This window comes from Equus caballus, chromosome 2 (assembly GCF_041296265.1).
Source record: "Equus caballus isolate H_3958 breed thoroughbred chromosome 2, TB-T2T, whole genome shotgun sequence".
Classification (NCBI taxonomy): Eukaryota; Metazoa; Chordata; class Mammalia; order Perissodactyla; family Equidae; genus Equus; species Equus caballus.
In genome coordinates this window covers 82161200-82187393 of record NC_091685.1, presented here as the reverse complement: position 1 = coordinate 82187393, position 26194 = coordinate 82161200, and the positions used below count along the sequence as shown (strand labels likewise).

Below are 26194 nucleotides of genomic sequence, written 5' to 3'. Positions count from 1 at the left end.
AACAACAGTAAGTATTAGTACTGGCCACAAATAGTCAACATAACAGAGAAAAGAGACATAGTCCTAAATATACGTGGACTGTTGGTCACTGGTGAACGTGGCATTCTAAATCAGCGACCAGGGTGGGTGTTGATTAAATGGTGCTGGGATCCTTGGAAAGCATTTGAAGAAAATAAATGAGCTAGAGTACCTCTCTCAATCCTTACGCTAAATAAGCTTCAGAAAAATCAATGTTTTCAAAGCAAAAAAATTCAACCATAAATATGAAAGGAAAACACTAGAAAATTCTTTCATATTCTTGATTTAAAAATGTCTTTCTAAGCATGGTGCAAAACCTTTCCAAGCAAGGTGCTGAGTCTATTAAAGAAAACATTGAATAATTTGAGTTTGTCAGAACTAAAAGATTCTCCATGGCAAGAAAAATAAAAAGCAACAAATTACAAATTTAGTAACTCAGTAACTTAAATATTTTAGTAACACATATGCTAATATTCTTTTTATGTACACTGCCTATACAAATCAACGGAAAAATTATCAACAACCCAACTTAAAAATATGTGTAAAGACATGAATTCACAGAAAAAGAGATATTAAAAACCTTTTAAATATGGAAGGTATGATCAGCCTCAATCATAACAAAATGGAAGTAAATTAAAATTTACATTCTAACTGTATAACTGAAACTTTATACGCATTGAACAACTCCTGTGTGCTGTAGGACATGGCACCTATAGTTAACGACACAGTGTTGTCCACTCCAAAATTCATTAAGAGGGTCAATCTTATGTTAACTGTTACTACCACAAAAAAAAGGGGAGATACAAGGAAACTTTAGGAGGTGTTGAGTATGTCTATCACCTTGGTTGTGGGGATGGTATCATGAGTATTTCCATATGTCCAAACTCATCAACTTATACACATTAAATATGTGCAGTTCTTTGTATAGCAATGATACCTCAAGAAAGCTGAAATAAAATAATTTCTAAAAATTACATTTGGATATCAAGTTTTCAATTAATGCTTTTGACAAAAAGCAAAATTCTCTTAATACACTGTATTAACGAGGGTGTCGGGAAACACTCTCATACAATGTTGGTATGAGCATAAAGAGGTATAACCCTCTGGAAGGCAATTTCGTAACATCTATGAAAATTGTAAATAAGCATATCCTCTATTTGATAATTCCACTTTTAAGAGTTTGTCATATAAACATATGCCATCAAAATATCATTACAAAGATTTTCAGAGTGGTATTTATGTTACAGTAAGCTATGAAGTTGTTACAAGGAATGAAGCATACCTATATACACTTCCATGAAAGACTTTTTTAATAAATTGTTAAATTTAAAAGCAAAATTTGCTGTAATTCATGCAAAGAAAACAAACAAAAAATCACTTTAAGAAAGAGAAACCTGAGTACCGGAGATCAATGATAGAAAAGTTGTTTACTTTTTACTGTTTCATATTTTGTACTGCTTGAATTTTGTGCCACAGTCTTGCATTGCCTTCTTAAAAAACATTGTATTAAAAAATGTTTGGAGGAGGTAAAAAAACGTGAATGTGAGGTAAAGAAATGATGGCAGTGAGTGAGGACAATTATTTGTAGTTTACTAAGAAGGATACAGAGCAACTAAATTAATATGGGGTCAAAGTTTTGTTGTTTTTGTTGTGACTGTGGTTACTATTTAAAAACAAATAGGAGACACTCTGAGGGTCTCATTGTATACACATCGGAATGAAGCCATTGGAGGCGGAGAGACTGATGGTTCACGTGGGAGCAGGTAGAGGAGGCCTTGAGAAGGCCCCAGGGATTACATTGAGGTGAACAGAAGAGTCCACCTGTGCTTGGAGCTTCCATTTTAACAGGTAGAATGAAGCAAGTAGTTGGATGGGTGTGTATGAAGGTGACAAGACTCTGGCGGAGAAGTTGGCCTGGTGGGAGTGGGGACACTTCTCCCATTTTAGCAGGTGGAATGCAATGTTATGAATACAAACACAGCCAAGGTTTTACATTTTTAGGTGGGTAAAAGAAGAGGTTCTGACACCCTGCATCTAGTTAAGGCACCAATTATAAAACTAAATCATCTTCTGAGAGTGAGGCTTGCTGGTGGTGGTGGGAGAACTTTGAGGCAAGAAGATCAAGGGAAACATACTCCTCTCAGTGAGAAATTGCGTGGGAGTATCAGACAAGGTTAAGTGTGTTTTGAGGCTTGTGGTCAACTTAAGAGTTAAATGAGTTACCCTTTTTCCACGTTCAGCTGTTCCGTTGCAAGTATGGTGTAGGTAGGCAGTCTGGTTAATTGCGGTGAGGATATTGACAATTATCGCAAGGAGAGAGTAACAAAGGAGATGGATCTGCTGTGAGGGAGTGAGTGTGATGATTCACCCTGCAATCTAAATGAGGCTGAAAGGTAGATGGGGGGAGGTGAAAAATGATGCAGTGGTAGGATAAATGGATTAAAGACCTGTATTAATTCAAACAGAAGCCAAGAAATTGAACCAGAAGGATAAGATATAAGACCACAGTGGGATGTTTGAAATAAGAGAGTTTGGTGACAACAGAGCATAGGGTAGAACCACAAAAGTAGGTAGCTGGTGTGGACTGGAGAAAAAGACTGGACTCAAAGAAGGATTTCTCTATTCCGAATTTTCTACGAGCTTTGACAAGAAGTAGGTATTTAGTGTTATGAAGTATATTTTTGGCCCCCTTTGGAATGAGCTCTTCTTTTCTTATTGGGCATACATCTGTGCTATATTGTATGTTTCTCGTATTTAACGATCTTCTCATGGAATAAAATTATGTGAAAATAGTGTCATTTTCTTAGTCTGTTTTATGCAATTTGCTAGGGTTTTATTTTGAATTTTCATTTTTACAATCATAAAAATGGTTGCTCTATACTTTCAGAACAATATTACCTTCAAAGACTGAATTGGGTAACTTTCCATCCTTTTCTATACTCTTGACACATGATTTGGCTTGAAAATGTTAAATCTGTTCCTTGTAAACTCATAATGTCATCTGTTTTTATTTAGAGCTTTATGTGGAAATAATATTTCAATATGTATTTTTTTCATTTCATTTCCTATTTCTTGGTATACTTTTAGGAGCTTATTATCTTACACAAAATCACGTATTTTATAGACTTTTTCAAATGTATTGGCATTGAGGAGTACACAGTACAATCTTATAATCTCCTACTTATATGTTGTGTTCCTTCTCTCTCACGAAAATGTTTTTCATGATTACAGTTTCCAGAAATTTAAATTTCCAATTTTTCCCAAAGAATCAATTCCTACATTTCCTTTGCAGTTCTCCTATTTTTTCTGTTTTTTTAATTCACTTATTTTAGCTCTTTCCTTTCTTCCTTTTTCTTCTTCCCTTCCTTTTTTCAGGGGGGAGGGTGTAGCTTTATAATTTTTTCTGACCATTCTAAGTTGACGGCTTAGTTCATTTTTGTGTTATGGTTTAATCATGGAATCACATCTGAATTTGGCTTTGAACCAATTCTATCAGTTTTGTAATGTAGGGTTCTCATTTTTATTATTTTTCTGATAGTTTATAATTATAAATTTTAATGGCTCTTTTACCTCAAAGTCAGGTCGATAAGAGTTTGAATTTCTTGTTCACTGCTTTTGCTTGACGAACTGCTCACTTTTTGAACTCTATCTTACAAAGCAGCAGAGTTTCACTTTGACACGTATGTTAGAGGAACTGAGCCGGCAATCTCGGGTGGAGAAGAGCCCGAGAGCTGCTGGCATTCCTTTGATATCTTCGGTACTGAAGTATCTCACTGAGGTTATCTCAGTTCACCGACAGTCTCTAACTGCTAGTTTATAGTCTCTAACTAGCAGTTTACCTTTTCTTTGAACTGTGTTTTATCATGGTGGGTTTTTTGGTACGTTGTTGGCTTTTTTGTTGTTGTTGTTTACAAAAATTTATTCAAAGAAATAAAAAAAATCTCTGGGAATTGGTAAGTTATAATACCTTGGGCAGAAAGAACAAAGGCTAGATAAAGGTCTATCATCACCGAGGAAGGCATTTTCTTACTAAAGGGATTTAAAATATATGTGGCATGGCAATAATTATTATGCATACGTGCTGATGTTCTGAGAACAAAACAATACTGCTAATATCTGTATAATGCTTTGAATTTTATAATTGATACTTGACAAGTACCAATTTTATGGTTGAAATTCCTAGACCAATCATGACATGATATGTTTTTAAATGTATATAATTATAGAGTCAAGCCATGAGAAAATAGCTCACTAGATCCATAAGAAATAGACAATACAAAGACATTACACAACTTCGTGCTATCTTCCTGAGAGGCTGCAATACAAACCACCAGGCCTGAATTTCCCTGATGTTCTCCGTTTAGGCGGTGGCCTCGGTTAAATGAATACTCAGGAACTAATTTAAAAAGATGAATTCTAAAAGTCAGAAGTGACTACAGAAGAATAGCAAATTTACTTACGATGTGTGTGTTTCTTGTTAGGAGACATTTGAGTGTTACCAATAAGTAACAAAGTTGGAGTATCCCAGAATGTTACGGTACTTACTGAAAATTAGACTCATGTGGACATCCTATGATAAACTTGGATAAATTGTCAAATCTTTGTGTAACTTTTTCCCTAAGAACAGATTACTTTTTACTCATTTTCTGTTTTTATAAAGTTGTTCGTATTTTTAAATAAAATAATGTCCTGTTATGTTTGGTTATCAATGCAAACATATTTCCTTCCTATAAAAAAATCTGTTTCTCATTTACTTCTTCAGAACCATGCACTACCATGAATGCATTCAAAAATTGTTTAAGCGTATAAGCATTCAATTTTCCTCAGTGCTAGTCCATATACTAGCCAAACGAAGTCACGGAAAGGACTTACTCCAGTTTTCTTTATGCGTTTTTACTGTTGTTTCTCAATCTGCTTTATCTTCACTTCTTCCTTTGTGCATAAACATTGGTGTAACCCAGAATTCCAGCCTGCTGTCCTTCTCTTTTCATCTGTATCTTCTATCTAGGTGAGTCCATAATTCTGTCTCAATTACTTCCCACTTATCTATATTCCATATCATATCTGACCATCTTTCAAAAACATAGATCATATTATTCAACAATCTGATCATTTTTTGAGCAAACTATGTTGCAGGCACAATGCTAGGATAAAGAAAACAAAACCAAATGAAACATGGTTCTCAGAATTGGGGAGTTAGAAGTCTACTGGGCCATATCAGTCCTTTACTTTTAGAAATCTTCAATGACGCTTCATTACTATAAAATAGGTCTGGACTTTCAACACCTCCACAGATTATAGTCCACCCTGGAATGAATACTTTGTGTTTCCTCTCTCTCAGGTAGCAACATCTTGAACTCTTTTGGAAATCACCTGCTTCTCACTCAGGATACCTACTTTTTTAGAATAGGATCATGTGATTCACGATTGGCCCTCAATGCATTTCTTAGACAACAGTGATTAATTTTAGGGGGCACATCTGAACCAGTCTTAGCCCACAAGCACAATTTTCTCTTCCTGGTCACAGAGATGATAGAAAATTACCAGATGACCCAAGTTGATCCAATAAGAAGGAATCCTTGGACTCAAAAAAGACACAAACTTTTTCCACTAGACTTGAACTTGGGAGGATGTCAGTTGCAGTTACTCTTGTCATATTGCAAATACAAAAAGAACCTATCTGTGTTAGTTAAAGTTTGACCAAGGAAATAGAACAACAATGAGCAATATGGAATAAGTGATTTATTACTAAGATAAGACTTTATCTAATTGTGATGGCTACTGAAGAAATCCATGGAAAGACGTCCCCTCCGTGTCTGGTAATAGCCTTGAAATTGACAATCAAGAAGTAAAAGTAGGCCTGAAAAGGGGGGAAATTGAGAGCAAAGTGGAACCCATGAATTCATGTAGGGACTTACAAAGAAATCTAGAACACATGAGGACAGAGTGGAACCTGAGCCTGTCTCTCCCCCGCTTCAACCTTCATATCACAATAGTGCCACACACGTGCTTTACCTGGACCCAGAGGAGCTGAAGGACAAGGTACAGCAGGTGATAGAAGAGTTACAGGCCACATGGCTGTCTCATATCAACAGGGTAAAACAGCAGCTCAGTATGTGAAGGCTACACCACTTGGCATCCTACACAGACTTTCAAAGCTTAATGCCTGCAGCTTCGCTTCCTCTTTCCAAATCTTACTAAATTTCACTTGTGGCAAGCCAGAATCATGGAGAGAAGGGAACCATGGTTCCAGCTTAGCAAAAATACCACAATACAAACCAGCACAGTATCTGAAAAAGGAGTCAACACAGAAGACATGAATGTAAAATGTGAATGAAGGGAAACTTGACCCTGTTAACAGGCTCCAAGATCAAGCAAGTCCTAGACTTTTCAGCTATATGAGTCAAAGTACTTCATTTGTGATAAAGTCCTTTGGATGGTGTTTTCTCTCACTTGCCATTAGAAAATACAAAAGCGAGGGGCTGGCCCAGTGGCATAGTGGTTAAGTTTGGCGCACTCTGCTTCAGTGGCCCAAGGTTCATAGGTTTGGATTCTGGGCACAGACTCACCGCACTCATCAAAGCTATGCTGTGATGGTGTCCCACATACAAAATAGAGGAAGACTGGCACAGGTGTTAGCTCAAGGCCAATCTTCCTCACCAAAAAAAAAGAAAAGAAAAATAATTACAAAAGCTGGCACTAAAAATGGAACATTGCAAATGACAGACACCAAATTCAACATTGGCAGAATCAAGGAGTGTTCTCACACCTCTGTGCTGAAGATGATAATATTGGCAATTTGGTTACAGAGGTTTGAAATAGGTAAATTTATGCCTGTTTTAGCTTGGTGTTCAGAACTTATCCTCACTGAGGTAACAGCACTCACTTCTGGCCTTGATATGAAAAATTTAAGATTTTTGGAGTATGGTTCTTGTTCTTATGGTTCTCTATAAGTCCTATAAGAAAAATACAAGCTTATGTTGAAGTTGATTCATCTGAGTGCAGAAAGAAAAAAAAATGTGGCTTTACTAAGAAACATCTTTCTTGCCTGAGATTTATTCAAGGTCACTGAGAAATTTGAAAGAATAGAAAGCTGAATTCGCTCCTCCAAACTAAAGTTATTGCCAACCAAAGCAGGGAAATAGGAACAATAGCAGGAAATAATATTAAAACCTGTGAGAAGCCATTTCATCAGACTCCGCCAAAGAAACTCCTATTTTAAACTACTTAGAAAGGAGGATGATTCCCTTGCCTTGAAGTTGCCACATACGTGTACCTGGGAACAAGAGTCAGAGTGGTTGTATCTCCACCCCAGTCTATATGCTAAATTGCCCCAACCTGAAGGAAGGTTTAGACAATTTGGATGAGGGGGTTGGACACGCTGATATGGCTAGAGGGTATTAAGAGAAAAATATGGGGCCCAGTTCTAGTTCAAAGACTGGCTTAAGGAAATTTCCGGCCTTTGGTACTAGCCCATGGAATTGTCTGGAACACACAGATTGAAAGTCTACTTAAATTTTAAGAAAGTTGTCCCACGAACACTGGAAAACAACAGGCTACAATTACAGTCACTGTGCTATATCTCAAATTCCTAATCCTGTCACAACAGGCAGGAATGGGGCATACTCCACACACACATCTCCAATATGACCAATGAAGACAAAAAATAAGGGAAACCACCCAGAAGATCAAAACCAGGCAACTGATTCAGGTCTGCTGACAAAAGAACTCCTTTTAGCACCAGAGAAAAGAATCCTTACTGTTTTTTATGAGCCAGATGTTATATATGGTATGGACCCTTGTCTGCTGTGTTGTATTTCCCACTTGTCCCATCTAATAGAAGGTTTGTTGCCAATATTTCTATTCTCCATCATTGTGTTTTGCATATGATAAGTTATTGTGTGGAGTTAAACTTTCTGTTGGTTTGCTGGACCATGAGGAGCTACATCCAGACCTGATGGATAGGAACTGATATTAACCAGAGACAGACACTTGGAGCTGGATATAGTAAATGGGAATAAGGAATTTAAGAATAAGGTAGTGTTTGGATGTTAGGTGGGCAAAGGGATGGACTGTGGTAGACCTTTGTTGTTTTTAAACTTTCATGACCCATGCCACCAATGTTATTCAAGTGGGGCTCTAGCCTCAGAATAGTACACTGCAGTGTTGGATCAGGTATGGGCAACTGGCCAAAATGACCCATCAGAATGAATTATAGGTCAAGCCTGGGAATGACCAAAGAGAGATTTGCTCTCGTTTGCTCCAGATCTGAACTGGGAAGGACATAGGGTAGAAAGCCCACCCCTTGATGAGGAGAGCGTCTGGCTAAATATGAACCTAACAGAGAAGAAGCTGAGCTCAACAGTACAGAGAAAGAAACAGTCCTGCTCACTGAGAGAGGCCCTGAATTGAGGAGAGACTGAAAGCTTACATTTATCTAACCCTAGATTTTTCAATAACATAAGCTAATTAATTATCTTTTCAGTTAAATGTACTTTAGATTGAATTTGCTTTCACTTTTAACAGGAAAATAAATCCCAACTAACCTTTTCAATTTATTCCTCTCTCCCCAATCCACAATTTGATACCATAGACATACAAAGCATGACAAAGACACATTTTGAAGATTTGGCTCTTTGCAGAATTCTGACTGGAATGTCCATCTTCCTTTTCTGCCTGGAAAACTTCTATTTATCCCTTAAGGCTTACCTATCTGTTCCCTCCTTTGTACAAGCCGTCCCCAACATTCTAAATGGATTAATGTGTTTCCAAAGCCACTATCATTTCTAAGATGACAACTAAAATGCCTGGTCTATTTCTTGTGTGTGTCTCTTAAATATAACACAAAGTTTTGTCCACCAGTTGATGAGTTTCAGTTTTTCTCACCCTATTACATGTTTTGGCTTTCTACAGAAAATTACTATACAAGATTTAAAATAACTTGTAGCAAGATCCTGGCAGTAACTCTTACACCATCATTTCCAAAAAGTATATTTTTTTGTAAAATCATTTTTTAAAGTATACCACTTCTTTTCTGAGTAGGAAAGTTATAATTCTTGAATATCACCATGCTTATTTGTAATATTTTTGCACAGAGTAGAGATTCAATGAGTGTGGACTCCTAATTATGTTCACATTTTGTGCTCTTGTCTTTGTTGAGTCTCTCCAGAATTTTTGCTTTTCTTTTCATTTACTCTCATTTCAGGAAATACTTGAGTTGGCTGAAAATAATACTTTTCCAAATGTCCATAAACAAGAGTATTTTAAGGCTGACAACACTCTATTGTTAAGGTTTATGTTTTAAACGCCTTATTTTATGTGGTGTGTTATCTTATCTAATGCTCAGGGGAAAAAAATGACACAACTACACACTGTGATTATCAAGACTATTTTAAGTGTTATCCCGGTGACCAAAACAGAGAACATTTATTTTTAAGTTGGGATGTTACAAAAAAATATCATATCCTCTGTTTCCTTTAGTTCAACAAGTTCCAGATTGGTGTTTTATAAGCGATTTTTCATATGTTTATGACACAATGTCAACTGTTTTTATTAGGAAGTGGCCTGCTGGCTGAATGCCTATTCATTGTATTACAGCATTTTCCCTCAGCTGTATCAGGACAACAAACCGAGAAGTTCACACTTCCTCATTAATTCTGGAAAACTCATACCATGAAAAACATAGCATGAAGCCTTTTATGTCTTGACAATTGCTGGAAGTGTCTTATTTTATAACAGAATTCAAGAATATCTGAATTAAATAGCAAACAGTGGTTATTGTGGAAAATGAGTCTATAAATCTCATAATAATCTTTAAGGATAATCATTGTCTTTCAAAATCTTATGAGTTAGGTACTAATAACACAAGTTGTTTTCTTTTTCAATGGTTTCTCATTTTTTAATAAATTATCATAATTTTTGACTGTGAAAGGTAATATAAAGGATTACTCTTAAAGTCTTAATGTTTCCTACAATTTATGGAAACAACTCAAATCACTCAAGTCTTACAGAGAAAACTGAAAAGCTTGTGGATATCAGCATCCAAGAGGGACTGCTTACTCACGTTCAGGACAGAAATAATATCAAAAGACGGAAAAGAGTGGATTAATAGAAAATGGAGTTTTAACCTATTAATATTTTAGTTTCCATCCATTTGCTCCATTTTCTGCCTTTCTATCAATTAGAATCTCACTCTTTGTACATTAAATATTTACAATGCAATGTAAAAGAATGACCTTAGGCCCTGGACACAGACTAATTTGGGTCTGATTTCTGACCTCCTGCTTACATAACTTAGTTCAATTAATTTAATTTGTCTAAACCTCAATTCCATTGTCTATAAGATGAAAAACTGACTTTGTTTACAAGTTTGTTATGACTATATTAGAGAACATGAATAGATGGCACGTAAAAAAAATAAAAAGACTGATGAGACTCAACAAATACTTGGCATTTATGACAGGCCCTCAGCTAACATCAATCACAGCAGTATTTATCAACGGTGAGTACTTACTTTGGGCAAGACATTTTTACAAATGCTATCTATTTTAGCCACCATGCAGACTAGCAAATACCTTATTGATGTTGCTGCTGCTTTGTTATTTTGCCATTATTGCCCCAAATTTACAAATAATGTACTCTACTCAAAAAATTCTTATATTGGGGGAAAAGCCACTGATATCCTAGAAAGAAAAAAACAACAAAACTTGAGTACCACATATGTTCCCACCCCTCCCCTCAAAAACAAGCTTTGCAAAACGAGAACGCTCGCACACTGCTGGTGGCAATGTAAATTGGTGCAGCCACTATGGAAAACAGTATGGATATTTCTCAAAAAATTAAGAATGGAACTATCATATGATCTAGCCATTCTACTTCTGGGTATTTATCCAAATAATAAGAAAACATTAATCTGAAAAGATATATGCACCCCTATGTTCATTGCAGCATTCTTTACAATAGCCAAGACATGGAAACAACCTCAGTACCCATCAACAGATGAATGGATAAAGAAAATGTGGCATATATATGCACAATGGAATACTACTCAGCCATAAAAAAGATGAAATCTTACCATTTGCAACAATATGGATGGACATTAAGGGTATTACGCTAAGTGAAATGTCAGATTGAGAAAGACAAACACCACATGATTTCACCCATACATGGAAGATAAACAAACAAATACGTAGAACAGATTGGTGGTTACCCAAGGGGAAGAGGGGCAGGGGGAGGACAAAATGAGGAAAGTGGGTTATTTGTACAGTGATGGATGGAAACTAGACTTTTGGGGTGAACATGATGTAGTGTACACAGAAGTCAAATTATAATGATATACACCTGAAATCTATATAATGCTATAAACCAATGTTACCTCAATTAAAAAATAAATAAATAGAATTCTCTACTCATAAGCAACTGTCATAGTATCTCCATCTGGCTCTGTATTCTTCTCTTTCTCTAAAAGTTACACATTTGTCTCTTTGTCTTCACTATGCCTCTTCTTCATGCCTTTCAAATCTCATGCAGCTACCCTTGCCTGATATGTCTCCCAGATGAGAATCAATACTAGTTGTTCTAGATATATATTTGTTTGTTTGGGCAGAAAAAGCCTCAGCTTGACTATTAACCAAAGACTACAGAGAGATTCATTGGCCTTCTCAGGACCTGCCACTGTGGGCTTTGGGTGAGGTCTGTTCAGTCATTTTGCCATTTTCATCCATCAATCTCATCTATTTACTGCTGACCTACATGGCCATATAGCCATGTCAGAGGTACCACAAGAAATATTTATCCTTGGAGACCAAGAAGAAAAGCAGAGAACTTTTTTCTTTTGAAATTGATGAGTCCCGTTTTCGGTTCATCAGTTTTGAACTTGACACAGCAGAGAAATAGAACAATGGCTCAGTTTGTCAGCTGCATTCCCGCCACTTGACAACCCATGGGGCACGTTCGTCCGCCTCACTGCAAGGGCTTGTGCCCTATCCTTTATCCATGTTGGGGATTCTGAAAGCTCTCAGAGAATCCTTTGTACCATAGGCACCAATCCTCACGTGTGGCACAATATGATTCTAAATATATGGCAATGATCTCGTCTGTAGGGAAATTAGGAAACAGTATGTCCATAAAAGTAAGCACACATAAAACCAAATTAAATAATAACCAATCTAATTTATAAAATCAAAAGAGGAAGTTTTGTCTAAATTTGCCAAGGGGATAAGTTTATGCTGTCGTTAAGAACAAGTTGGTAAGATTCATTCCAGGCTCCAAAACTACTCTCTTTGAGACCTTGGTCAAGTTACTTAACGTCTTTGTGCCTCATGATCCACACTATAGGGGTAGTTACACTCAGAAGTTTGTTTTGAGAATTAACTTTATTGGTATGAGCTTAGAACCTTTTTTGGAAAACATGCAATAAGCCTTAGCCAATATTACTTTAAAAATATCCAGGAAATTATTATTATTCTGCACTAATTTACATTGGCCAGATTCAGAAATTGAAAAAAATAGTATTTTTAATTTTAATAGATGACAGCATTTGACTGTAGCATATATAAACCAAATGTCTGAATAAATGCAGAAGTCTTTTTTTGGGTTTGCATTTGAATATGTTAAAATATGACAATGCATTCAATCTTCCAATAATTCATTCAAATAAACATTTATTAAGCTGCACACACATTGAACTTCTATTTTTTATATGTATAAATCTTGTTTCCAATTCAGATTTTCTGTAGCTGGTTTCTTTTCATAACTCAGATATCAACTCAGATTTCACCTCTTCAGAATGACCTTTCTTGATTACCCTATCTAAATTAGACCCTTACTCCTAAGAAATTCATTGCCCTGTTTCATTGTCTTTGTAACCTTAATTACAATCAGAATATATCTGAATTATCTGCTACTTGTCTCAATCTGTCTCTCTCCACTCTTGCTGTTTTTGCTTACCACTGTATCACCAGAACCCAGAATAGTGCAGGACTAGCAGTAGTAGTAATAATAACTTACACTGATGCATTTTGTGCATAACTTACTTGTGCACTTCACTTGTATTGACAATTTAATCCTCACAACTTTGTAAGATACATGCTATATTGAACTCATTTCGCAAATGAGAAAATGGAGGTAAAGATTAGTAAAGTAAGTGCCCATAATCACACAACTAATGAATTCTTAACCACTACTTTCATCTAACTCTGAGTAGGCGCTTAACACACGGTTGCTAAATGAGTGACTAGATGTGCTAGGTTTGGGTCAAGGACCTGGATGTGTGGAGGTGAATAAGACCTAACCCCTCAAGACATGGGGCACAGGAGTCCATGTGAAGGAAATAGATAGAGTAAGTTAATAAGCAAGATAGAACCTTAAACTTATACAGTGATGGATGTCAATTTTATCTCAATAAAACTGGAAAAAAATATGCAAGATAGAGATGGATAGATTCCATAAATCACTGTAGATGTTTTGATAGAAGCTTTTACAGGCACAAGGAGAGTATAAACGAAACACAGCATTCCAGTGGTGGTAAGGTTCAGTTTTCTCAAGGGACATGCTGGCTGACATCTGTCTTGAGGGAGAAGAGTGAATATGGGGGTCTTAAATGATGCAGCATTGGGAATCTCTAAATGAAACCTCTTGTAATACAGTAGACAATTCTTGAAAAATATAAACTCTCTTAACAACCCTCAAAAAATGCTGCATGAGGTTTGTTTATATTGCAGCTGTTACCATGGTTATGTGAGCAAATGACCAAGTGGAGACGGAGTCTGGAACCATCGATAAACTCTTAGAGAATAAATGCCAACTATTCATTTCTCCATTATAAGCGATTCTATCCTTATAAAAATTAAGCATAAGAAATTGCATCAATTATTTCAAGAAAAGTAATAAATTTTAGAAAATATAACCATTGGTCATAGCTGTCACCAGATAGAATTTAAAATATTCATTTATTGTTATTAAAGTCTGCAAAGCCGCTATAATCAACGGTTTAAATATTGTTTTAAAATTTGGGGTTTTGGTTTTGGTAATTTCAAATAACATTAATAAATTGTCAAATTTTACAAGGTAAGTGACAATGAAAAATGCATATCTTCAGTTTGAGAATGCTAAGATACTAACATATAACAACCATTTGAGAAAGAAATAAGAAATATCAGCCTGGTAAGTCTCATTTTCTTTTCAAATTTTATTTTTATTTTCTATTTTTTAATTAATTCTTAAGCTCAACTAGGGTCACATCCTTTAAGAATATTATTCTCAATCTTTGGAGAGGATTTAATTTGGTTTGAGGGCTCTCTGTTTACAGATTTATGATCCTTCTCAATTTCCTTAAGAGAATGAAAACCTGGAAAGCTTTCATGCACACTGTGAACTGCATACTTTATTTCATAGTTAGCATCTGTTTAATTGGTTAGAATATGTTGAAGAGAAGAGGCCTGTCTTTTTCATGTATTATAATTTATTAGATATAAAGCTGGTGTTTAAACTGTCCAATCATGTATACGTATGGACAAATATAAATTTAACATGATTGTCCTCTATAATTCTTGAGAAACACTGAAGTAATCTTTAAGATACTTGGAGCAAGAGAGAGATTTTTCCACATGAATGTTGTTGCCTTCCTATCATTGGTAATTAGTGTTATAGCTTCATAGCTTCCTTTTTTGTCTAATATATTCCTGGAAAATTTTCATTCTCTAACCAATCAATCAGAAGAAATTCTTAAGAGTTGAAGGATGGGTTCTTTTTTTCTTTTTTCTGACATAAATCAAAGTGGCACAGCAAGTCAGATTATCATGCTGAGTTTGGCAAGGTTGATGTAAGATTTCTTGATCTTAGTAGGTAATAAAAAATTTATTTTTTCTGTTGGAAACTTTCTCAGTTAACATTAGGATAAAGGAATAAACGGACTTTAGAATGTACTTCCAACTAGCTCCATGGTTTATATTATATTAAAGTAAAAATTCTCTGGAAAAAATCAAACAAATATTAAGAATACATGTGATACCTTGAAAAATATGCTGATAAATTTTATTTTGATTCCCTTAAATAACTCATTTTCTGCCACTTAATAGCATTTGGAAGAGCAGGAGAACGAGAACAAAGAACACACAAAATATGAGCAAAGAGAGAGGAAATTCAAGGACCCATGGTATCTATTCCGAAAATGGGGAAACCAAATTCTAAGGATATTTGATATTAAAATTAAGAAAAGAGATAGGAAGAGAAATAATGTTCTCAATGGATAGTGGTCAAAAAGAAACAAATGGTTTGATTTGGCTTTTGTAAAAAAAGGAATTAAATTTTCACACAAGCTCCTCATTCAAATTTGCTTAAATGGGTCTTCTCTATCCTTTAAAATGAAACATGTCCTTCAGTCACTTTAGGAAAAAAAAAACAACACCTTATAGGACATCTTTTAAATCTATAGTATTGTTCAAGTTACCATTAGCAGGAGGAAATAAAAGACAATTGCTTATTTGTGAATTTTTAGTGCACCTTCTTTCAGAAAGCATTAGAAGCATCCTCTTGATAGGCATTTTCCAGTCCCTGAGGAATTTTTCAGTCTGAAAGGAGGTAATAACAGTTCTTTCAAATCGAAAACACTAAAACAGGGCCAAGGAGTTAATAGAGGAGAGCAGCCACCAGGAGCAAATGGTCCCCTACAATGCGGGGAGCGCTTCGCAGGGCAGCACCACGCCCACACTGCTGTTGGATGGTTGTTCTCTCTTTAGATTCTAGCAACAAGAAAAACAATGCCTCATGTGAGACCCAGTAATATACATCACCCGATTTGGCCCTAATTTAATCTAAAAAAAGCTATCTTTGCGCTAACAAACTAAACACTTTGTCATTCATTTAAGGGCTCAGAAGAGGAGAAAGACTGCCGTGGCTATGAAGCAGAGAAGGAAGATACCCAACCCCTAAAAATAAGCCAAAGATGGCTAGGAAGTGTTATTCAGGTTGGGTTGACAAAGGTAAGGGTGAATAACAGAAAACTATATTTATCTTAGCTATTTCTTTCTTTTAAAAGACACTCTAAAATATTTTCACTTTATTCTTTAACTGAAGCCATATTTTTAAATATTTTAATTGATGCTTATTTTTCCTGTCAATATATTTTATTGATCTTGCTTTTTCACAAGCACAAACAGAATCCTTCTCCTTTTTCTATTTTTTCTTTTGCAAATTAGTCTTCTTTATTTTTTAATTTAATACATGCAGAAGGTTTTAAAATCCCAAAGTCAGTGCCCGCTTGACTCACTGATAACACTTTTCAGAGATAACCACTCTCAGCTAGCTCTTTCTATTTTCCTTTAGTTACACTCGTGGTTGCCACAGATGACATTTTTGATAGACATATAAGTCATGTAAAGTTGTCAGCCACAGCTCCGTAGGGGATGATTAGGGAGATATTTGTGGGATCATATCTAAAGTACCAGCCTTAACATTTTTAACACTGTATTTCATTCATTTAACAAATATGTATTTCATGCTACTCTGTGATAAGTATAGTTCCAGGTACTTTGCCTCCAGAATGTTGTTTGAATAATAAATACTGTTTATTATTGTATCCCCTTACCTAGAATAAGTATTTATTATTGCTATTTATTACTGTATCCTCAGTAATGAACAAAAACTGAAAATGTGTAATTAATAATGCTATATGATCCACCCCATAACATCACTAGGAATAGTCCTAAATTGAAAATAATTTATTTTGACAGGTAAAAAATTTCTTTTAAGTTGAAACATATGAAATTTATGAAAGGACGACAATATCACATATGTATTGTTTTCAGTTCTTTACGCCATTAATTCCCCTATCACTAGGCTAAATTTTTTAATTCTTGGGAACTACCTTTGCAAAACAGAAAATAAACAACCTAGTACATATTCACTCAATTATTGAATTTCATTGTAACCACAAACTATTAACATTAGAAAGTCAACCCTCAAAGTAACCTCCGTGTTTAAACCTTTATTTTCACATGAATTTCTTAAAAGAAGTTGCAACTTTTCCAATGTCACTCAGCAATTGACAGAAATAAAAAAGAAATTCAGGTCTCCTGGTTTCAGGACACATCCTCTTCATTGAAACTTTTCCTCCATCAAGCGTTTTGGTTAAAAAGATTTTCCCACAGTGCCCACAATATGAAATAAAATTGTCACTATATTGTAGATTTAAAGCAATGAAAATGAAGGAACAGGGGTTGACTGCTGGGCAAACTCACTATTTCCGGTATGTTTTTAAACTTACATGCTCTTAATATAACTTTTCTTCTGAAGGATTGGTGCTAGCTAGAGATGGCTAGTTGTTTGCCAAGGATTCTGGGTAAAGTCGGGTATTTCTGTGTATGGAAGAATAGAGTTGCTCCAGGAACTGGCTGCCCGCGCCACCTTGCATCCAGCTGGAATGATATTACTGGGTTCTGCCCAAGAGAATGTGAGTGGCCGTGATATGAAGTAGTACTTCTCAAACTTTAGTTTGTGTTAAAGTCACCTGAAGAGCCGGTTAAAATATACCTTCCTGGGCTCTACCTATCGAGTTTCTAACTTAGTGGATCCGGAATAAGGGCTGTGAATTTGCGTTTTAACCATTGGTAGGTGGTGTTGACGCTGCCTGCCTGTGAGCCACATCTTGAACACAAACTCCCTTTGTCCACCTTGAATAATTATTACATAGGAGCGTTTAATCCTTGATCTCAAGGTAATAATGGGGAGCTACCTGAATGGGTCTGATTTGCAAGTTTACAGGTTTAAGCAGATACAGAGGATCAGGAATAGCAGGCATGCTGTGAAATAAAACATCGCTGTACGAGTACCTGTTTTCCTAAGGATGTTGAGATAATGGGTTGAAACCATGGAGACTGAGGGAGGCATTCGAGAAGCCGTTTCCGCATTGTACCACAGGTGAAAAGAAGGCTGCCTGCCTGTGAGCCACATCACTGCTGCTTTGCTCTTGTCCAGGAAAAAAAAGAGTTTTTGTTTATTGAAGTCATTATTTTTATGTTACGAACAAACAAAAAAGTAACTGCCGTCTATTTACAATTAAACACATGAATATATTCTCTCCTTCCATCAATTATAGTTGTAGAAGTTGTGGCCATTTACAGATTCAGCTTTTAACACAGACATTTCAAAGGACCAAAATCCTGTTCAACCAGGGGATAATTATACGGAAAAACATGTAGGAGGGATATGAAAAGTAAGAGCTATGAATTTAAGGCATAGTTTGCCATCTCTCAGTTATTTCCAAAAAAGCATAGAGGAAAGAAAAAGAAAAAGATACAAATAAAGTGATAAAAAATACCAGCACGTATTTTAAGGACCTTGTAAGATCTCTACGAACCACCATGATGATATTAATTATTTTCTGCTGTAAACTACAATAGTTAAGCCATTCCAAGTACACCTGATCATGAGCTTCAGAAAATCACAAGCACATGAACACCACTAAGCAACTTTAATGTAGACTCCCATTTTCAGCGTAAAAACAAGATGCTCTACTGATATGCTAGGAAAAACTCTTTGGCTTAGGAAACCCTCCTTCCAGAGCTGTGGTTGTCACTGATCCTTCAGTCCACATTTTGGTTTATTTGTAACCTGCTTACGGCCCAACACCCTCACTCTTCACCTTCATCTTTTCACCTGTGGCACAATGCGGAAACGGCTTCTCGAATGCCTCCCTCAGTCTCCATGGTTTCAACCCATTATCTCAACATCCTTAGGAAAACAGGTACTCGTACAGCGATGTTTTATTTCACAGCATGCCTGCTATTCCTGATCCTCTGTATCTGCTTAAACCTGTAAACTTGCAAATCAGACCCATTCAGGTAGCTCCCCATTATTACCTTGAGATCAAGGATTAAACGCTCCTATGTAATAATTATTCAAGGTGGACAAAGGGAGTTTGTGTTTCTCTTCTTTGCCCTACCACAGAGCTGAGAACTCTACTAAAAACTTATGTCATCATTTTCCCCAGCGCCTGTGGTAGGTATTATCATCATTTTGTAGAAGAGATATTTGATGTAAAAACTAGTTGCAACTTGCCTAATCACACAGTCAACATTTTTAGCAAAGTTAAGGTTAGAATAAAATCCTCATAAACCTAATGTATTATTTTTAAGGTATTTAGCCTTATAGTAATAGTTATGTTGTAAAATTTAAGGTGGACCCAGAGGACCCAGACCTGTGTTTGCAATGCATGGAACATTGATAAATGATTTGTCTTTTGTGATCTCTCCGGGTTATACGTTCCATGTGGCAGACACTTTGTGTATCATTCATCATAACACCAGTATAGCACCGTACCTTGAACTTAGAAGGCATTTAATAAATATTAGTTGAGTCAATGTTGGAAGTACTAAATGAAATCATAAAATATGCTTAAAAAACAATTTATTTCCAGCTTGTTTTTCTTTTACTTAATATGCTTGTTAAGAGGATAATTTCTGGGGGCCGGCCGAGTGGCACAGGGGTTAAATGCGCACATTATGCTTCGCTGGCCTGGGGTTCATCGGATCCCAGATGCAGACATGTCACTGCTTGGCAAGCCATGCTGTGGTGGGCGTCCCACGTATAAAGTAGAGGAAGATGGGCACGGATGTTGGCTCAGGGCCAGTCTTCCTCAGCAAAAACAGGAGGATTGGTTGCAGATGTTAGCTCAGGGCTAATGTTCCTCAAAAAAAAAAAAAAAGGATAATTTCTGGAATCAGACTATTCACCAGTACTAACTTACCTCTTTGTTGCTCAGTTTCCCCAGCAGTAAAATTGTATACCACCACCACCTGACTCACAGAATTTTCATAAGGATAAAATGAGAAAATTCACATTATGCTCTTAGATTAGTGTTGAACACATTGTAATCACTTAGTAACTGTTCATTATTACAGGACTTTCCATTTGATATTGGTAAATAGCTGCTTCTTTTAAACTCATGATAAGTGTACTAGTCATAAAGAGATATAAAGGGTGGAAGATAGGAGAATATCACAAAAAGATATATTCACCGTAAAACAAATAAAGGGCCTTATTACTATTTTTTAAACAATTTCTATAACGTTGTCTAATACACATTTCAGCCTGATAAAGGCCTTAATAGGTAAATGGAGTTTTTTAGTATTCTGTTCTTTTGTTCCAAGACAAGAAAATAAAGATACGCTATATTTCAAATTTGCACAATCTCTAAGGGAAATACCTCAAATTCAGCCTTCAATCCTCTGAACCACATGGTAGACCAGGGTAGGCAATTTATTCAGTTAATATCAATGAGTAGAATTTCTTCATACTCCTCACTATATAGACTTCTTGCATTTCACTTCCCTTTTTCCTCATTTGCTCTCTCCCTTCAAATTCATCTGTTCTGCTATTGCAGCTGGATTTGGGGGTTTTGTTTTTGTTGTTGTTGGTGGTGGTGGTGGGTTTTGGAGCAATTGCTTTTCTTTTCTCACTATTTTTTTACTTCTCTCTCTCCTTGACCTAAGAAATAGAATACTCAGTAATACACAAGAACCTTGCTTTGCTATCAAATCTGGAATGTAAGCTACGTGACCTCTATAATCACTTGTTCTCCAGAAGCTTTCTTTAAAGAATCATCTGGGAACAAGCCAATGCTTTCAGACATTCTCTGGTGACTGGCAGCATTTGCCATCCATCTTTAAACGGGTAGTTCCCCTGTCAAAGGCCTAGTCTCCCAGATAATTATATACAGTGCATCATTATTTATTTTCTCCAACAATACATTGGAATCATACCAAATAAATCATGTGCTGTGATATTAAAGACTGTTGAAACAAATGAACATGAAGCTTCAGGGGGGCATGCCCTGGGAATCAAAATACTTACGATTGGACACATTTACCTCACTTGTTCAGGAGCTGACACTGGGTTCAGAAATTGGAAAGTAGCATCATAATATTACAAAGGACAAATATGCACCCAATTCCATTGAGATTCCCTCTTTAGGAAGGTGTTCACTTATTTGGAGAGATTTGGACTGCTCCCTAGATACAGAGAGTTTATATAGTTTTTGAACAATAACTTGGGTTTTTCTGGACCATCCTTCCAGACATGTTAGAGACAAGAAGGACACATAAACTCCCAAACCACCAGGCTGGCTCAGGTAAATATTGTGTCTGGATAACATTGATATCAAAGGATCATATGGAAGAGAATTCTCTTCTCAAAAGATGGGATGAGGAGCTGTTTTTGAAAATATGGTTTAGAAATAACTTTTTATGCCCTGAGATATGTTTATGTTATAGTAATAGATGCAATGAGTTTAGAATACAAATTTGATTTATAATCACTACAACATTATCATAATTGTGTATGTAAATTGCACACATAGAAAAAGAACAGAGAGAAATAAAACACTTTCTTTGGATAATGAGCGATTATGGATCACTTTTTTTCTTCTTTTTACTTTTCTATATTTCCAATTTTTCTACAGTGAGTACTAATTATTTTTATATTTAAAAAAATCAAACATGCTACTAAAAATATTTTAAATATTAAGGCACAGCACATAAAGTAACACTTTCTTCTTATCCCTTTATTGATTTTCATTTAAGTTTTCTGGCTGTCTTTTCTCTCCTTAACTCACACTATTGCTTCAGATAATGAACACCAAAGGCTTCTTGTATTAAAATTACTTGAACTAATAAGCTGTTTCTTAAAAAATTTAATGAATATCTAATAATTTGCAACACTAGCCCAAGATAAGCTCAAAATTTAAACAGGAGCCAGACGATCTGGAAAGAAGAGAACCTCAGCTCCGACACTTGCTAGCTGGGTGACCCTAGGCACGTTACTTAGCCTCTCTGTGCTTCATTTTCCTCACATATTGAAGAGGGATATTAATAGAATCCACCTCAGAGATTCTCATAGATTAAATGAGTTAATCTTTGCAAACATTTAGAACAATGTCTTGCACATGTTAAGTTCTATATGAGTGTATTCTTCTAGATTTTGGTGGACCTATCCATACTGACTTTATAACGCTATAAATAATAATCATTTCCTCTTGGTGCTCCTCTAATCCTCCTAATGGATCCCAGGATGGCAGAGAACTTGCTGGTCTTGTTCACTCCTAAGTCTCAACTCCTATCACGATGCTTGTCACCTAGTAGGCACTCTATCAATATTTGTTGAGTGAATAAATCCATAATGATTGTTACCGTCATGAGGCTGTGTCTAAAAATAAAATCTGACATTTGAGTAGAACCAGTTCTATGAAAATTTCAAGACTACGTGCTTTTTGCTAAGAACAACTGGAAAATGTTTCAGCTGGACTGTTTTTGTGGGCTCTTACACTATTGTTTGTATATTTCAAGTGAGATTCTGTTATTCTTTAATGACCTTGCATTCTTTCTTGATATAAAGCTTATGTTGAATCTAAGGAGAGAGTCATGCTTTCTGAATGGGATCCACATGTGTTTCCCATCTGACTTTTCTCCATGTTGCTTTCAAAGTCCATATATTGAAGGACGGTAGAAGCCTTTTTATGCCACAGGAAACATTTCACACTGAGAAGTTCCACTGGCCGGGTCCCCTGACTATGAGTCATAGTTAGTCAGAACCTTGGTTGAGAATAACTTTACAAGGAATTAAAAGCACAGAGATTGTAATGACTGGCCCAAAATGGTCTGGAGTTGAAAATGCTTTCAAGAATACATGGATATGTTCTTCCATTCCTTGCACTTGATATTTAGAGGCTTGTGAGTGGTACACATCATTCTTTTTTAACTCGTAGAGATAATTTATAACTGAGTATGATAGTAAGTTTGAAGCTCAAATTTGCCTGTTAGTCATATTTAGTACTTCTTAGTAAATTTTAATTTCTTAGCATTAAGTGTATTGTGAGAAAGAAAATAAAGAGTATGATATTTTAACCCTTGGATCAAGCTCAGATTGTTGAGATATTTTCAGTTCTGATTTAGTACAATTACAGGATGTGGGAGGGCATTTCAAAATATTTAAGTGGTTCTATAAGCCTGAGACTGGAAATGAATCACAGAACCATTTTTCATCTCGTCAGTTGCCGATGTCATGCTTAAGGAATTCCTATAGCAAGACAAATGCCTATTCAGAGTTATTAGCCATTCTGTTCCCTGATATCAAGTCAAAGCAGTAGTCCCTACAAAAAAAGTTTGAAGATCTGCAATCATCACTTCTAAAGTGTGTACATGTGTAAAATTCATTATTAGTCAGGATGTGCATATCTCGCAAAGATAGCAGTACAACAACAAATTTAACAACCCACATACTCGGGGCCAAAGAGGCATTAACGCAAGCTTGAACAATGTTAAGATTACAAAGATATTATCTATCTGGATTTCATCTAGCATAAAAGGAGTTGTAAATCTAAGTGGAGTGGTTTTGGTATATTATTGCTGATTTCCAGATATTCTGAAGAAAAGCCAGAAGATTTAGTGGTAGACAAGCCTTTATTTACTGCATCTAGTCCAGTATTTCTTCAGCTTTGGCTGTACTTTAAGATTAACTAGGGAGTTTTTATAAATCCCTACACCCAGGTCAAACTCCAACCAACGAAATAAAACACATGAAGAGTGGGAACCCAGGCATGAGTATTTTTTATAGCCTTCCAGTTTTTCCTATATAAAACCAAGGTTAAAAACCACTGCTCTAGTTGTATTTTGCTTGTATCTCCAAGAGCTATCTTTGGGCATGTCTGTAAGGGGTAGGTGACTAAAGGCAGCATTTACTATTAATATATGCTGGCACTTTCTTAAGTGCTTTCCCTGTAGTAACATTTAATCCACACTAATGGGTAGAAACTATTATTATTACCACCAATATACAAATGAGGAAACTAAGAAAGAGAGAAGTCAGGGAACTAGAAATGGTGGAATGGGGATTCAAAACCAGATGTATGATTACACATGATATTTAACAACTATTTTTAAGTTCATAAAATCTGCCAAGACTGTGTCAAAACACTTGTTGGAGTCACCAAATGCTTAATACAATAAACAAGGAGATGCATTCTATCAATAAACATCTAATTGTCAGCAACTGCCTTATCACATGTGCTGGAATTAAACATGAAAAAAATAATCTTGCCCTCAACAGTATTCTGGAAAAATTGTTAATACTAACTAAACTAACAGATAAAACTGGCTAAAGATGGCCAAAATTCTATTTCCGTTGACTTATATCTGACTTCCAACAGGTCAGCACAGCAGAATCACAACCACTGTGATTCCAGCAACATTGAACCAGACTGTAATCATACTATTCACGCATGCTCAGCACCCAAATGAAACAATGCTCACAGAACAGGATTCATAAGAACAGAGCACACATTCCACAGCGCTATTCAGTCTCTCTAACCCTCTGGAAATGGAGTACTGTTTAAGATATGCCTTCTGCAAGGGGATCCCCAGGTATGAGGTGGCTACAGTTAAAATAACCTCCTTTATGTGCAGTATAAGAAACACATTTCTCCACATCGTACATACTGATGCTGACTTTCCACTTTCACGGAAGGCATAAGAAGACCATTGAAGACTTAAACTATATTTTACACCATTGCTTACATGAATAACATTTTCCATATTTAAGAGAATCCCATAGGTTGAAAAGCAACAGTTTGAAAATATCAGATACATTCTGCCTTTTATGTAGAGATGAACAAACCAATTTAGACTCAAATATGAATAAAAATGATCTTATATAAGTAAATGTCAGAAAATTAATAAGTGTGAGTTTGAAAAAACCAATTCTTCAATCCAGTGATCACCTACAAGTGTTATTTCAGGATCATTAAGGAGAGCTAATGCCACTTCCAAAAGCTTTCACCGTCCACTGGTAAAGCTACAATGAGGTCTTTATTTCTTTAGCTGTTTTACCATTTAAAAGAAAGTATTTCTGAAGGGGTTAAATGTATGCCACTAATCGTCATTTATAGTTTAGGGTGAATTAATGATTTAAGAGTAAACTTTTCTATGGTTTTAGGAAAGAGAACATGTGGGTCCTGAGACATGAAAAAGGTAGAGAGAGAAGCTGATATCCAGAAAGGAGAAAGAGAAAGTGTGCAAATTCTGGGAATGCCAAAGGCAAACTTCAACCATTTCATAAGTTTATCTTGGAACCACTTTCAATAAGGAAGCCAGGGACATTTAAGAAGGGAAATGAAAAAAAATTTCTTTTCTTTTGTTCCTTGATGTTACACATTTCCTAAGGCTAATTAAGATGGAATTTTACAATATACAAAGAGAGTAAAGATATTTTAATCATAAGTAACTCCTGTGGCACTGAACAAAATTTGAAAACAATTATGTTGAAATCTGTTAAAAGGAACAAAGAGGAGCCGGCTCAGTGGCAAAATGGTTATGTTCGCATGATCTGCTTTGGTGGCCTGAAGTTCACAGGTTCGGATCTCAGGCAAGGACCTACACACCGCTCATCCAGCCATGCTGTGGCTGTGTCCCACATACAAAATAGAGGAAGATTGGCACAGATGTTAATTCAGGGACAATCTTCTTCAAGCAAAAAGAGGAAGATTGGTAACCTATGTTAGCTCAGGGCCAATCTTCCTCACCAGAAAAGAAAAAAAGAATAAAGAGCAGAAGAAAAGAAAGAGAAAGAGAAGAATCCGCATCATCCACCCCATCATCATCATCATAATTTGGCTCATTAAATAACCAGAGAGATTATGTCCTGCAAGAAGTTTGGTCAAATGAAGTAAGATTACAAATAAGGATGATATTAGCATAAATGGAAAAGGTCATTGAACATGCTAAAGTTCAGAGAAACCACACTGCAAAATATATGAAGGTTCAACCATGTATGAAAATTAGGTCAAAATAATAAGATTTACAGAAGTAGAGAATAAAACTAAAATCACGATTATCTCCAAATGGTAGAAATACTAAATACTTTGAGGATACATTATGCATAGTATAAAGGTAACGTCGAGTAACCTTATGTTGAAGGAAGATATTGCTGATTCTAGTAACCGCACTGATCCAGAAAGTAATGGTTCATTCATCCTCTTGCTTTCACTCTCATTCATAAGATTCAGATTCATTTCTCCCAAAAGAAATGGAAATCAGATAGAGAAAAAGAAGTGAGAATTATAACTCTCACAGATCAAAGAAAATGAATTTCTAGCAGTAAATATAAGGAGGAAAATAATGTCACCTCT

The 26194-nt window shown here is 35.8% G+C and overlaps 2 long non-coding RNA genes across 3 annotated transcripts in view; one reads left to right on the top strand and one right to left on the bottom strand.

The window, feature by feature from the left end:
- The window catches only part of LOC138921843 (uncharacterized), a 120956-nt gene that overhangs the window by 53455 nt on the left and 41307 nt on the right, over positions 1-26194 (bottom strand). The gene's annotated exons all lie outside the window — the stretch shown is intronic.
- The window catches only part of LOC138921842 (uncharacterized), a 76637-nt gene that overhangs the window by 34678 nt on the left and 15765 nt on the right, over positions 1-26194 (top strand). Inside the window, exons 1-2 of one of the 2 annotated variants that reach the window (XR_011434738.1) lie at positions 15650-15785; positions 15885-15998. This is a non-coding gene — a long non-coding RNA (uncharacterized lncRNA). Of the gene's footprint in view, positions 1-15649; positions 15786-15884; positions 15999-26194 lie in introns of those variants that run through there. The other variant, XR_011434731.1, reaches the window with a different exon arrangement.